This window comes from Malurus melanocephalus, unplaced genomic scaffold, assembly GCF_030028575.1.
Source record: "Malurus melanocephalus ecotype Western Australia unplaced genomic scaffold, MMel_1.1 scaffold_43, whole genome shotgun sequence".
Lineage (NCBI taxonomy): Eukaryota > Metazoa > Chordata > Aves > Passeriformes > Maluridae > Malurus > Malurus melanocephalus.
Genome location: NW_026623275.1, coordinates 1,931,620 through 1,945,526, shown reverse-complemented (window position 1 = coordinate 1,945,526; position 13,907 = coordinate 1,931,620). Strand labels below are relative to the sequence as shown.

The 13,907-nt window shown below is 40.0% G+C and overlaps 1 protein-coding gene across 5 annotated transcripts in view; it reads left to right on the top strand.

Moving 5' to 3' along the window:
* ARID1B (AT-rich interaction domain 1B) overlaps positions 1 to 13,907 on the top strand; it is a 322,664-nt gene that overhangs the window by 2,359 nt on the left and 306,398 nt on the right. The gene's annotated exons all lie outside the window — the stretch shown is intronic.

Here is a 13,907-nt window from a genome sequence, read left to right as displayed (position 1 = left end):
CAGAACGAGTTGCGCCGTTGCGCGCTCTCAGCAAATTAGTTTGTCACTGATTGGAGTTACCGCAGTGAGATCCACGTAACGCGGCCGCGCTCCTTTCCCTGTAGGAAGAGCGCGCGCGCGTGTGTGTGCGCGCGTGTGCGCCCCGTCCGCGCGGGTCGTCCCGGCCCGGTGACCTGCGGGGGGGACTCTCCCCCCGGCAGGAGCGCGCCCGGTGCGCGGGCGCGTAACTGCCTTTCACGTCTCCACAAACATGCGGAAATAAAAAAGAAATAGGAAAAAAAAAAAAAGGAAAAAAGAAAAAAGAGGGAAAAGTCCTTGGCGTCAGCAAAGGGGCGCGGGCACCGGGGCGGGCCGCCGCCCCCGCTCCCTCCCGCACTCCTCTGTCCCAGCCCCGGTAACTCCGGCGATCGATCGATGGATGGATCCGATCGATAGACAGGCGCGATGATCGCGGGGCAGCGGGTGCGGCGCAGCGCCTTTCCGGGGCGGCGCGGCGCGGTGCGGGAGGAATGCCGGCTGYCGGGCGCGACCCTTGGAGGAGCGTCCGGGTCTCCTCCGCCCGCCAGGTTGGGAATTTGAATTGTGGAGGTAAACTGGCTGCAACCGTCTCCCGACAGCTGCCTCCGAGTTGACATCTAATCTGCCATCTGATTGGCTCCGCGCGCGCCATTGGGCACCTCGCGCCGCTGATGTAAATAGAGGCGCTGGAGCGGCGCAGGCACGGGAGCCCCCGCCGCAAACACCGCCGGCACCGGGGGCAGCGGGGGCACCGCCACCTCCGAGCGGGCACCTTCCCCCAACGCCAGCCCCCCCCACCCCAGTCTGCTTGCACGGCGCGCTTCTTCTGAGCACCGATTTATTTGTCTATCTATCTACTTATCTATATTTACTTACTTATTTTAGGTGTTTGATTCCGCGCTAATTAGAGGTGGTAGGGAAAGACGTTGTAATAACAGTGCTTTTGGACGAGAGTTCGGATTTTCGGTTCACGCTCGTGCCTTCTTACAAAAAAACCCTAACAAACGCAAACATTTTGTAATGTTGCAGCTTACGGATATTGTGCAAGGGATTGGATTTTTATTAAAAAATAATTTAAATACTATTTTCATTGTATTTGTATTAGCTCGAGTCCTAACCTGTGCATGCTTCTTAAAAATACCGTATATGCRTGTGGGCTGCTGTAGGTGAGAAAATGCCGTGTATTGTACAAAGAAGGGAAGAAGGAACCTCTCTGCCAGAGGTAGTGTTTGTTTGAGCTCTGCAACTAATCCAGATATTCGGGAGAAAACATGCTTTTGAGTTGAATTGTGGTTAGAATATTTCAAGAAGCATCGGGAGTTGTTGATCTCATTATTGTTCCACACAAGTGTGAGATTAGGCTTGAATTCTCAGTAGGAAAGTGAATTGTGTTAAATGGAGTAGTGCATTAGAATTTTATGGGTTTCTTTTCCCTTCAACAAGATCTTTCTATTAAGAACTGTTAAATCTTTTAACAGCTTTTAACAGCAAGRTCTGACAGGAACAAATGCAGGTGTATACTTTTGGGGTCCTTCAACGGCTGGATCTCTCCGTAAAGTAATGAAGAAATTCTGGAGAAATCACTGCTTAAAATTGCAAATGATGTTTTAATAATGAAAAATAATAATAGAAACCCTAGATGGGCTTACTGTGTGTGTGTGTGTCTACTTCCAACAATCCACTCCTGTAATGTTTTTAGCTTTTATTCCATTTYCTTCGTATCTCTTCCAGAGAAGATATTTTTTGTGTGTGTGTATGTTAATTTTTACCTTTTTTAAATTTGCAATAGGAAAAGGGTCACTGGAAGCCATAATGTAATGAGGCCTCGTATGCGTAACCTTTCATAATTACTCTAAAAATATTTGCATTATCTCCTTTTAAACACAGGTAATTCAGAATTTATGGCTTTAAAAGCTAGGAAAACGTTGTCAAACATCATGCATGCTAGTTCAGGGTGCTGTTTCTTTGTGGCAGAAATTGTTTAAAGTATTTTATTTTTATTGGAGGAGTGAGAGTAAATTAATTTATGTCCTCAGTATGACCCTTGGAAATACTTCCATATATTTATGGGTTTATATCCTGTCTTACAGATTTATTTTTTTCTTTTTTTTTCTCCTGTTTTTTTCACCGTAAGGATTGACATGCAGCTCAGAAAGAATAGCCTGGCCAGAGCACATTTTCTTCGATTATTTTAAAAGCTAATTTTATTATTTCCTCATAATAACTGTCATAAAAGCAAGAGATCATTGTTTTTTGTATTATGATTTTTCCAGCTAACCAGTGACTGAGAGAAAAAAATTCTTCGTTTTTAAATTAATATTTTTTAGTGTAAAGAATGGGTTGTGTCAAGAAATAGTTACCATTAGCTTGCAGAACACAATTGGTTTTGTACATTGCTGGTTTTTTTTTTAATTCCCACATGTCAGTTTCTATGTATGTTGTATCATTAAATAGAAAAATTGATTGCCTTTTGAAAGAGAAGATGGGAATATTTAGTCCAGCATCTGAACAGAAGGCTTCTCTATATTTTTTTAAAATAATCATCTGCATGTGTACTTTCTATACGTGTATACACACATAAGAATATGCTCACTTGTCATGTGTCTTTGCAAAGCAGATGTTGATTGGCCCCTAAGCCTATAAGGAACTATTGTCCTGTGAACGGAGAAGAAGGATCGACASTAGGCTACAACATCTGAGATGCTTGTTCAGGAAATTCTTGCCTCAGCATGTGTAATTTTTGTAATATGCAGAACTGTGGCATCCTGCTCTGTACTCAGTTCTGTATTTGTCCAGTCTATTAAATTATTTAAGAAAATTCTGCTTCCATTTAATTTAATCACCTTACCCAATTGTGATGGAAGCTTGCAAAAGAGGCCTGCTGTTTCTGAAGAAATGCATGTTTTCAAAGCAGATAGATGTTGCTCACACGGATACATTGATTCGGTAGCGAGGAAGATGCTGGTACAGTACCTTGTCATTCAGGTCTTTTGATTRTTGATTAATCCTTGACAGTGTACAGATATTTAGAGTCCTGAGGCTCCTTTTATTCTTCACATCTGATTTGCACTGCAGTAGTTTAACACATTAGCTGGCCTCTCAGTATGTGTTTTATATATGTCTTCCTCCTTTGTTCACGTGTGTAGGATTTACATGCACTTAAACAGAAGGAGAGAACCCTGGGTCTTTTCAGAAGTACCTGTATAGCATAATGTATAGAGCAAGTTTTAGAAAAAAATGTGTCGAGCTTCTCTGAGTTTGTGTATGTATCATTTGTTTTGCAGCAGAGAAACTCTGAATATTCTTGATTCTGCAATTCTTTTTATGCCAGATAGATTGCCTGTATTGGGAGTTCTGGCTAAGCCAAGGCTGCAGAATCATGTCCTGTGCCTGAAGGCCATTAAACAGCTGTTAGTGTGGTGAATAGATTCTTGGTGTCTCAATGGGAGAATAAAATATATTTTTCCCTGTGCATTTTCAAATAAACAGTTTAGTATTCACATAGCTTCTATTTAGAAGTAGCAAATAGCAATATTCACAGTTAGTAGCATCTATATATATATTACGACCATATATTTGACACTTTGTGGTTTGGTGTTCAGTTATTGGTTTCTGTAGTAGCGCTTGTGCCTACACATGGAACAGCAGAACCTTGTGTACGAGATACAATAAAGAAAGAGAGATGCAATGCAAACCTGCCTCCTCTATTACTGCTTCCATAATGTAAGGATTCTTCAACTAAGCAGTTGATTACTCTCTTTTTGGCATTCTATCCAGGAGGATGAAAACTAAGGCATTTAATCCATTGCTAAATTTTCTAATTACATATGTAAAATAACATTTTTGAAATTACTAAGCATGGTCTGTTAGGTGATGCTGATTCATTCTGAAACAACATCTGATAGATGTTGCTTCTGTGTCTTAAATATTTTGTTATGGGTATTTTGACATTATCATTGTTAATGTGAGAATGGTAGTAGTTTGCTTACTCTTATGTCCCTAAGATTGTACCTGCGCCCTAACTAGTTATATCTTCCAGTTCTTCAAAATGTGCCATTTATCAGGAGGCTTTGAAGATTCTCTGTGGATATGTAAAGTAGTGTTGCCACACTCACTGTGCATGCATGCTCAAGGCTGCAGAATTTCAGTAGCATGTGTTTGTGGTAGGCTAACTTGCTAGAATATATTTTAGAATTGTGATTATTAAGGTACTTGGGAAAAAACCTTTTTCTTTCAATTTTGGGGCTATTTACATAGTGTTAAATATATGGTTTGGTACGATTGAATGAGGACTTTAATTAAACTTAAATTAAAAGTATACCTTAGTGGTTTTCAAATTTGTTTTGGAAACTAGTTAGAGAAAAGTGCTGCTAAGCAGTGTTGTTTTTGTATTGCTTGGTGCTGAGACAAGTGTAATGCACAAAAATCTCATGAAGCCAATAGTATTASAATAGATTTTATTTTAAGGAAGTCTTACCTGTTAATAAATTTAAAATTATTTTTTAGTAGACTGGAAGGGGTTTCTGTACATCTGATGTATGTTTTGCCATTCAGATCATAATGTTACATTTTTACTTTTTCTGTTCCCTGGTTATACCTGTTCATGCTCAGTATCACACACAAATGCTTATGTGCTGGCAGAGTGCTGCAGTGTTTGTGTTGCAGGTGGGCCAGAGGATTTCCATTGTACTTCCAGTTCYGAGAGTGTGGCATCCATCGATCCACCAGGAACATGTCAACTCAAAAAATCCAAACCCATCCAGGGTGAATGTTCCAGTGCAGTCAAGGAATCCTCAGGGACGAATGTATTTCAAGGATACCTATGTGAATCTCTGAGGAGTGGGGGGACAGTAGGTGGCTAATTTGTACAGGATTGATTTTAACTGTCTGTAYCTTCTCAGTAACAATATTCCAAGTACATTTATCTTTACACTATTTTTCTAGAGTGCCTTTGACTGGAATAAAAAAAATATTGTTGTAAAAGGTGGGGAAACTTAGGCACATAACACCACTTTGCTTCAGATTGGCAGACCTGAGGACAGAGATCTTTTGGACATAGCCGGGGTCTTGGTACCATAAACTCTAGCTTTTGAATAAATCCAGTCTTATTGTGAACACATTCTGTTGAGGCTGACTGGAAGCTTTACTGGTGTCTATTCAGCAAATGAGAAGACAAAAAAGCGAAATGTGGGATTTGTCTGCCGTATCAGTACAGTCACCTTAAACTAAAAATTTCAGTATTCCTTGTACTGTTTTATCATTATTTATGCAGTGTCATGTATATAAAGGCACTAGATTTCTCATAGAAATTAAACTCTGAGGAAAATTGAGTTGATGAGTGCCTGGGAGTTTAGCTAGTGTCCTGGAACTTGCCTTTTGATGAGTATTTTGCACAGAGCACCAGTGTGTACTGGGGTGGGGTGCGTGCGGGGGTGCACGCACAGACTTCCTTACCACCAAGTCCGGTTGTTTTATCTGGCAGATACATTGTCTTCAGTTATGAAGTGAACAGATTTGATGCAGAAATCATGATTGTTGTGTCTTGTTTGAAGATTGCTTTTCATATGGGAATTGTTCTGACTGCAAATATGAAATACCTTTTAGCAAACTTTGTATATTCCCAGTGTGGGATGCTTATGTTATCTGAAGGTGCCTGCAGTTRTTTTGGAAATTGTGAAACCTAAGATCATTGTCCTGATGCTTTTACTAAAATGTTTTATTTATGTTTGTTAAAATATGAAATCTCTGTAAAAGTTTTTGGCAGGCATGATTTGAAAGGGTGTAGATATATTGTGCTTTTGTATTCCACACATAGTGAAACGTTAGTTTTCTTATAAACTTAACAAGTTTATGAAGCAGCTAAATTTTTGAATGTGTAGTGGCCAATGTGTGGATATAAAAGAGTTTGATAGTTCTGCAGCATGTATAAGGAATTCATTTCAGTACAGACCTATCAGTGTGTGATCTACTTTCATAGTACTTTTTGCATTTGAGTCATTGTGGGTTAGTAATTACATCAGAAGGACTAAGCAAGTGGAGAAGTGTGTAATCTGTTTACTTTATTTTCTCCAATTTTAAGAACTGTTAGCTAATCCTTTGCACCTGAATATTCAAAATTGCCTAAATGATGTTCTGCCTTTAAGAATTCACTTCTGTGCTCTGTCTTACCCCGGCATTGTCAGTTTCTCAGATTTGAAAAGATACTGAATTTAGGTTTGTGATGTTGTAATTGTTTATKAAGACATCCATCTGAGTGATAGGCCCTCTGACACTTCCATGTGTAAGGCTGTGTCACTGATCTCCCCTGCCACCCACATTCAGTCTCTGACCATTGGAGGGTGGGAAAGGAATATTCTCCTAATCTTTTTTTAGCTTTTTTTTTAAATTAAGAAAGTAGATGTATATGGGATTTTTGTTTGTTGCTAAAAGAAGAATAAACATGAAAATGTGAAAATGGAAAAAACYCTTGATGTATAAATTCCCTTTTTCCTTTTTATTTTTTTAATGGAGATAGTGTTAGTCATGCTACTGTTAGGGTGTTGCAAGCTTCTACTTCAATTTTTCATACTCTTGATTTTTTTTTTGTTCCATATATTTATTTTAGGTATCTACTTATTCAMRAAGTRAATCTTAGGCAGCAGGGCTTTCTCTTGKATGTGATTCTGCCATGTTACTRAATCAAWTTATTTGCCCTTTAAATRCTATGTGGCTAGGTTCACTGTGAAGTTCTGTTGTTGTAGCTACATAGTTAGATTCAGGGAATTAATTGCATCTTTGCCTAATAGCTGTTGTGGCAAACCCCTTTGCATTTAGCTTACCATTGGTGTGGTAGTGTATCTTCACTGCCAAAATAGCAGACTTTGTAAGCAGTCTCTCCTGAGGGGTTTGCAGGTATGGCTATTGAGGTATCTTGCTGAGTTTATCAGAAGATAGATAGTTCCACAACAGGTTTTGGTCACGTTTTGAAAGGGCAAAAAGATCTGTGCTGCATGGCAAAGAGAGGGCTGTCTTGGCTGCAGCCGTCCATGGTACAGCTGTCTTTCGCAGAAGGACCTGAAATTGGAGTATGGTTGTTCTTTGTTCGAGTAAAGAAAGGGAATCGGTTCAGAAAATCCCAAAAGAAGGGATCCTGTTTTAAAACATAATTGTAGTCATGTGTGCTGTGYCCAGTGTGGACATGGCTTAATTCACAGATTGATTGAAGTGGAATAGTGCCTTCTTTACACAAGCAGTGAATTCAGCCATGGTAAGTAAATAGTGTGACTTCAGGAAAATGGTATTAATAGAGGATTGGTGCAGGAATTCTTGATGTGTGTCGGTTGGCTGCACGAGCTAAAGGTAGCAGGTTTCACTGACTGATACCTCAGTTTCCCTATGTTAAAATTAGAATATTTACCTTGTTTAATAATTTGAGTTTGATGTGCAGTTTTAATTACAGCACAATGCAAAATAAGTAGGTAGCCTAAATACTTGTTACTTATGAAGGTATCCAGTCTGCACTGTGCCTTCCTCTGTTTGTTAGGGTGGGATCTGAGACGTGGTGTTTGCAGCATTGATCATGTTATTTGGTTAGCTTGTCAGACTTAGTTGTTTGTAAGCAAGATACTGAAACATCAGCYCTGAAAATTTCTTTTGAAAGCACAAGGACAGGATTTGTAGTTCTTAAATTTTATTCTTTTAAAGTTAAAAATAAAGATAAGGAGGTTTGTTTTGACAGCATCAAAGGAATATGCTGGTTTGTTTGCAGCCTTTGATTTGGRTGGAATGTATGGAGTTCTGTATTTTTTTTTTTTGTGTAGCAAATTATGTTGTGARTATTTCGGATTTTCTGTTTATATGAAATGGTAGTATTGATGTCTTACTTTCAGGCATGATTTATGGAAAATAATTGTGCTTTTGTGATTTTTTTTTTCAATTCAGTGTTTCTTAGTTGGTCGAAATTCCCAAGTCAAGAAAAGTGAGCATATTCTTTAGAGCTGCTGCTGTTTTAAGATGTTTATAGTTACTATTAGTTACTAATATCTAGGCTGTTTAAAGACATGATTCTGGAAAATAAAGGTAGGTACATYTGAGGCTGTTTTAGCTGCTTACCAGCAGTTGCAAAATTTTGCTTGGCCGTTTTACTTGTATTTGAAAGTCCTTCCTATGGACAGAAAGGTCGCCTCCTGTGAGGGAGGTACCTTGTTGGTGCCCGGCATTCAGTGGCCGTGGGCCGTGCCGGGGCTATGTCGGTGCCATTGGCTGTTTTCCTGTGCCTGAGGCATTTCCCTGGCGAGACACGGGGATGGGAACGCGGGGGAGGGAGGGAGGCAGAGGGGCCGGCGGGGTCCCGGGGCCGGTGACAGCGTCTGTGCAAGTTGCACACACACGAAGAGAACTAGTTCGCTTGTGTGGCGTCACATGATCAAAATATTTTCCCCTTTGCCGCTGCCAGAAGCTATCTATTGCTTTTCAACAAGCTCGCYGCTCGGGCAGCGGGCCAGGCGCTCCTCCCGGCCGGCGGGATGCCCCGGCGCTCACCGGTGGGACCGGCAGGTGTGGGCAGCGTGTTTGTGTCCAGCAATGGCCCTTGGCGCCGCGTACCTTAGCTGCTTTTGGAWGAAGGTTTTCTGTGCCTTCGTATCTAAGAAACAACACTGTGGAGTATTTCTAGCCTTTTAAGTGACACTTACTTTACATTTAAAATTTTTGTCAGTAAAGAGATACTGCATTTGTTTGTCTTGTTTGTTACATTTTGGCTTACAATATATTTTGTAAAAATTTTAAATCCCGAAGTTATCACATATCCCTTGTGATAGCCCCCCCCCCCCTTCCAGTCTGGCACAGAGCCGATTTTCCTACTAACAAACTGTAGGAGCTACTAATTCAGCAACATTTCTGAGATTTTTAACTTTCTGCAGAATGCTCTTTTTGTTGTTGAACATGTGGTATGCAAATACGGGGGGGGGGGGGAGGGGGGGAAATTGTGCTATGAAGTATTTTGTTGTGGGTTTTTTTAAGTATTAAAAACACATTTTGCTTTTCCAATAAACCCCATAACCAGACCTTTTAATGTTTTGATATAAATAGCAATTACACTAACTGAGATCCAACCACAACTAAAAAAAACCCGTTTAAAATTATTCAGAAGAAGAGTTCCCAGCTTAATTGAGCTCTTCCTGATTGGGCAGCAGCATCTGAAACAAAGTGTCTCGCATTTTAGAGCAGTGTTCTTGAAGTGCTCAAGGTGTTGGTGTAGTGGCCAACATTTAAAGATAAAGATTTTTCCAAGAGTTAGGTGGGAATCTAACGGCTATTTCAGCCTAAGCTGTCTAGAGCTTTGTGTGAGATTGCTGATGGCAATCGGAATGTTTTCTCGATTAATCAAAATCCGTGAAAAGYTCTAAATTTAGGTACATGGACTGGTTGTTTCATACATTGGGACATTTAGGGATTTGGTCGTTCACGAGAAACTTGCTAAATGCAGCTCTTTGAACGAGCAGTGGAGAGAGACTATCTGTCCCAGGAAGACTTTGCATAGCCGCACATTCCTCCTTTCAGTCCTTCAGCTCATTTCAATAATAATAGTAACAATAACMATKCACTTTCTTATTATSAGGAAGGTTGAGGAGGGCCTGAGTGAGCTGTTACTTTGCAGGAGTGTGGTTGTCTGAATGGTGGATGCAATCTTCTGCTTTTTCTGCAGATATGAATGTTATGTGTCAGCTCTGTTGTGTGATGTGGTTGCTCAATGCTTTTCCTCTATGTTTTCTCTTTCAGTGAGTGAGCTATTTATTTATGGGTTATTTGCATCTGTTTGATTTTCTTTACGAAGTCATAATACTTTGTTTTATCCAAATGTCATAATCATTTCTTGCTCCTTTATCTTGTGGTACTTCTTTTTCCTTCTTTAAATGTTATCCTCAAATTCCTGTCTTTCTCACTTCCCAAATCATTGGTGTGATGGAAGAGTCATCCTTACTGTCTTCTGACATTTTAACAGTTTGCAAGAGTGGTTAGTGTGACTGTATAGCCACTGAGAAAATAGCTTTTGAGTGATCCTGGTACCCATCCATCTCTCTGACTTGTATTTCCTCCATCCCTCTAACTTGTATTTGCTCCTCTGTCCTCCAAGTGGACAAACGCTGGGCAGCAGGGAAAGTGTCTTGACTAGCCAGCTTCCTATGTAGGCTCTCCTAGTGTCCAGAGGTCAAGTTGCATTTAAGCGAAAAGAAAAAGCCACTAAAAATCAACCAAGCAAGCCCCCAAATCCTGGCAAGACTTGACAGTATAATAGTAAAAATTGTACAAGTAGTTACCTGTGGGTGATAGTGCTGATATTTTTGTTTCAGGTTCCTCCATTGCTGATTTTCTAAGTAACAGCAAACTTAAGAGAAAGGAGGGAAACTAACCAAGGAGACAAAACCAAGCTGGAATGTAAATGTTAATGTGCATAGTTTCTTTACTTTTTACCTTGCATGGCAGGTCTGATAAAAAAAAATATATATTTGCCCAAAAGATATTTGAAAATATGGCTGCATGAAAATTCAAGTGTGGTGTTGCTGTACATGTGTAAAGTGTAGAAAAGCAGAGGGAACCAAGCAGAGGGAACTCTTCACATGTAATTGTCTATAATAAGTAGTGATGTGGTGTGCTAGCTACATTCTGTGCAATTTTATAGTGCATGATATTTCATTTCATAGATTTCTTTTCCTTTTAATTCTCCTCAGTAGGTTGGGGGTGTAGAGAGCTGCTAGTGATGGTTGTTTGTTATTCCACAGTGTATTTTATTTGACGGAATGTATCTTATGAAGATGGTGAATGATGCCTGTTTAAAAAGTGAGTTAAGGTTCCATTGTTCTAGGAGAGTACTTCAGTAATTCAAGGAAGTATGGAGGCCAGTTTCTTCCTGTGTGGTAGTTTCCAAATTCTGTTGCTTTCCCTCTAAGAAGACCTAGATGTTTATATGCAACAGTCTTGTTTGCAAGGAAAAAAAMCCCAGTGTCTGATTTACCCTCTATGTATCTTTTCTCTATTTCTGCTTTTTAACATTCAGTTTAAATTCATTCTTTTCTTGGGACTGATGTCTTTTTTGAAGAGATGGAGRAAGAAAGTAGGTGCTTTTCTTAAAGGCTGCACCTAGTCATGGCATCATAATAGAAAGTTCAAGTAATTATGATTTCTGATGACATTTTTACTTTCTTGAAATTCTTGATCTCGCATATGGTTGTCTGTCTTGCTCAAGCAAGTTGTGTCAGCTAGCGTGCCAGAAGTAGGAAGAAATGTAGTTTTCCTCTCYAGAAGTGGGTTTATATATATCTAAAGAGACAATGAACATGGTTTTTTTTTTTTCCCTTCCATTTTTTTTTCCCAAATGGTTGATACTTCAGTTGGTTGAGATGGTTGAGAATTCAGTAACATGTTTTGTTTGTCATTTTTAAATTAATGCTTGGGAATAAGGAGCAAATTTTTTTTTTAAATTGAGTTCAGTATATATATTYTGAAGGTCCACATGGGTATTCCTCAGAAAGACAGCTTTTTCTCCTGCTTGGCTTTTGAGGATCACAGGCTGAAACAAAGAGCAAATTAGCAGGAGAAATGTTGTAACACATAAATGCATAGGAAACTAGGTGTTGAACCAAATGGACATCTGCTTGTTGTGTAGATACCAAGCTGGAATTTCTCGTGGGAAAACTGAACAAAACTTGAAAATCTAATYTGTGTATTTCTGCATTTTTCAGTAGCCTTTTGTTACACTCCTTGAGCACTCTTTTATCCAGTTTTGTGTTGTTAAAAGATCTTGCACCACCGGGTGAGTTTGATGTTTGTCTGAAGCTGATCTAAGACTTCTGCTATAAAGACCAGTCCCCACCTTTTTATCAGCTCCCTGCTGCTTCCCTTGTGTCATAAGGTGAGTCACATCAGCTCAGATTTGTCTGAAAACTAATCCTGCCAAACAAGACTTGTGAATGTTTAGCTTTCAGYCAGATCATTGAGCAGATCTGACTTACAGCATAATCTTTGCAGCGCCATTGGTAAAGCAAGGGAGAATATGGCCAGTTTGACCGAGGGCGGGCATTAGGGCATGACAGACCCTTTGGTGGTGGTACAAGCTTCTGTCAGCCTAAACTCCTCACTTCATTGCCCTTTGAGTGTGACGTTAGTCAATAGATAATAAAAGGCATTTTTTAAACATTTCTCTGGAGCAGGGAATCATTGTTATTTCTCTCTTAAAGGGAGAGAAGCTGGGGCAGAGAGGAATTTTTTTTCCCCAAGGATCATAACGAATGGAATGCATTGATTGCRGTGGCTAAATAAGCTGTGCATATCTTTGAAAAACAAGATTTCAAGGGTGAAACTCATCTAACCATATGTACTGTAGGTATTTGTACTGATCTTTTTGTGTATTGCTGGTGCAAAAAAATAGTCGGATCTTCATGTGAATCATCTCATCCTAAAGTAGATGTGTAATGCAGGTCTAATGAATCATGCTCCYAAAGTTACATGTTTTTTCCCTTGCTCTAAAGAAAGTGTGAGCTAATAARCTCAGGTGTTGATGTCAAAGGGCAGGTGAAATTAATTCCTTCCACTATTTATAGTATTTTCATACAGGCAAATGACTCCAGACTTGCGTTGGCGTTGTGGACTAACTTCACTTCCTTTCCTTGTCTTGCTAACCTGTTGGAACTAATGGTTTTCCTGCCCATTTCGTGTTAAGCCTGATTAATTTCTATTTTTTTGTCCTTTTTATAATACCTGTTTGGAGGGTTTTTTTGCTGCTGCTTTTCTTCTGGTAAGAACTGTCGTGTAGCTTTTGTCCAGCATATTTGCAGACATACTGCCATACTGGCAAATTTGAAAATACCAGGATGAATTTCCAGATCAGTTGACCTTCATGCTTAGGTATGCAATTTCCTCTGCACAGAGATGCAAGCTTTTGATTTGGAAATAGGGCAGCAGTTTTGTTGTGTAGATGCTTCTTCACAGTCCATTGAAATCTCTTTACCCATTGCTGGCACATCAGTTGCAGAGAAGTGGGCATCTCTGGGAAGGAACTTCCCTGCTGTGGTGATCCTCCTCACCCAGCGCTGGTGCTCCCTCTGACTCCATGTCCCCCCCACTGGTTGCTCCAGGGGGTCTGTCTGGGGGGCATCACACAGAGCAGCAAACCCAGTGAGCACTTGGAGGGCTGAGGGGCTGTGCTGGCCATGGGGAAGAAGGAAGGGGCAGCCCTCTCAAGAAATATCTGCCACAGAGAGAACCGGTGCCTGTGGAAACAAACAAGGTGTGTTACGAGCACTTTGGGATGTATTCCGAGGTGATGAAACCTGATGTTATGCTGAGGGATGAAGGACAAAAGAAAATGCAGGCATGCCTATCCAGCAAAGAKCTCTTATTGGCACTATCATGTTTTCAAAATGGTTGAAGCAGAAAAAACACAATTTGAGAAAGAGATTTACCTGCGCATTTTGAAAAATGGGTACTATAACCCTTAATTATCTCTAGGCTCACTTAACCTTTCTTTAGTGAAGTGTTTAAAATGCCCAAACTGCAATATTATTGTGATTAGTAATTTCACTGCCATCTTAGTAGCAAGATGTCAGTACTTTCCACTTTTTGCAGACCGGCACTACTGTATTCTTGTTTGSATCCTTTTTAAGGGATCTTTCTCTCAAACAGTGGCAATTTATTTGGCTTTAGCTTGGGTTTCTGAGTTAGGCATCCTCTGAAAAGTTGCTTGTTTTTAAAAGATTCTGAGGAGTCTTTTCTAGTTTTAAAGTTTGTCAATCTTTTTGAGTTCTCAGTTGCAGCTTGAAGTTCAACTGGTGGCATGATTTTCATATGTACTATTTTCTCCCCAGTGTGTATGAGGGGAGGAGGAACAGAAAGCATGGTTTCCTCAAGGTTGA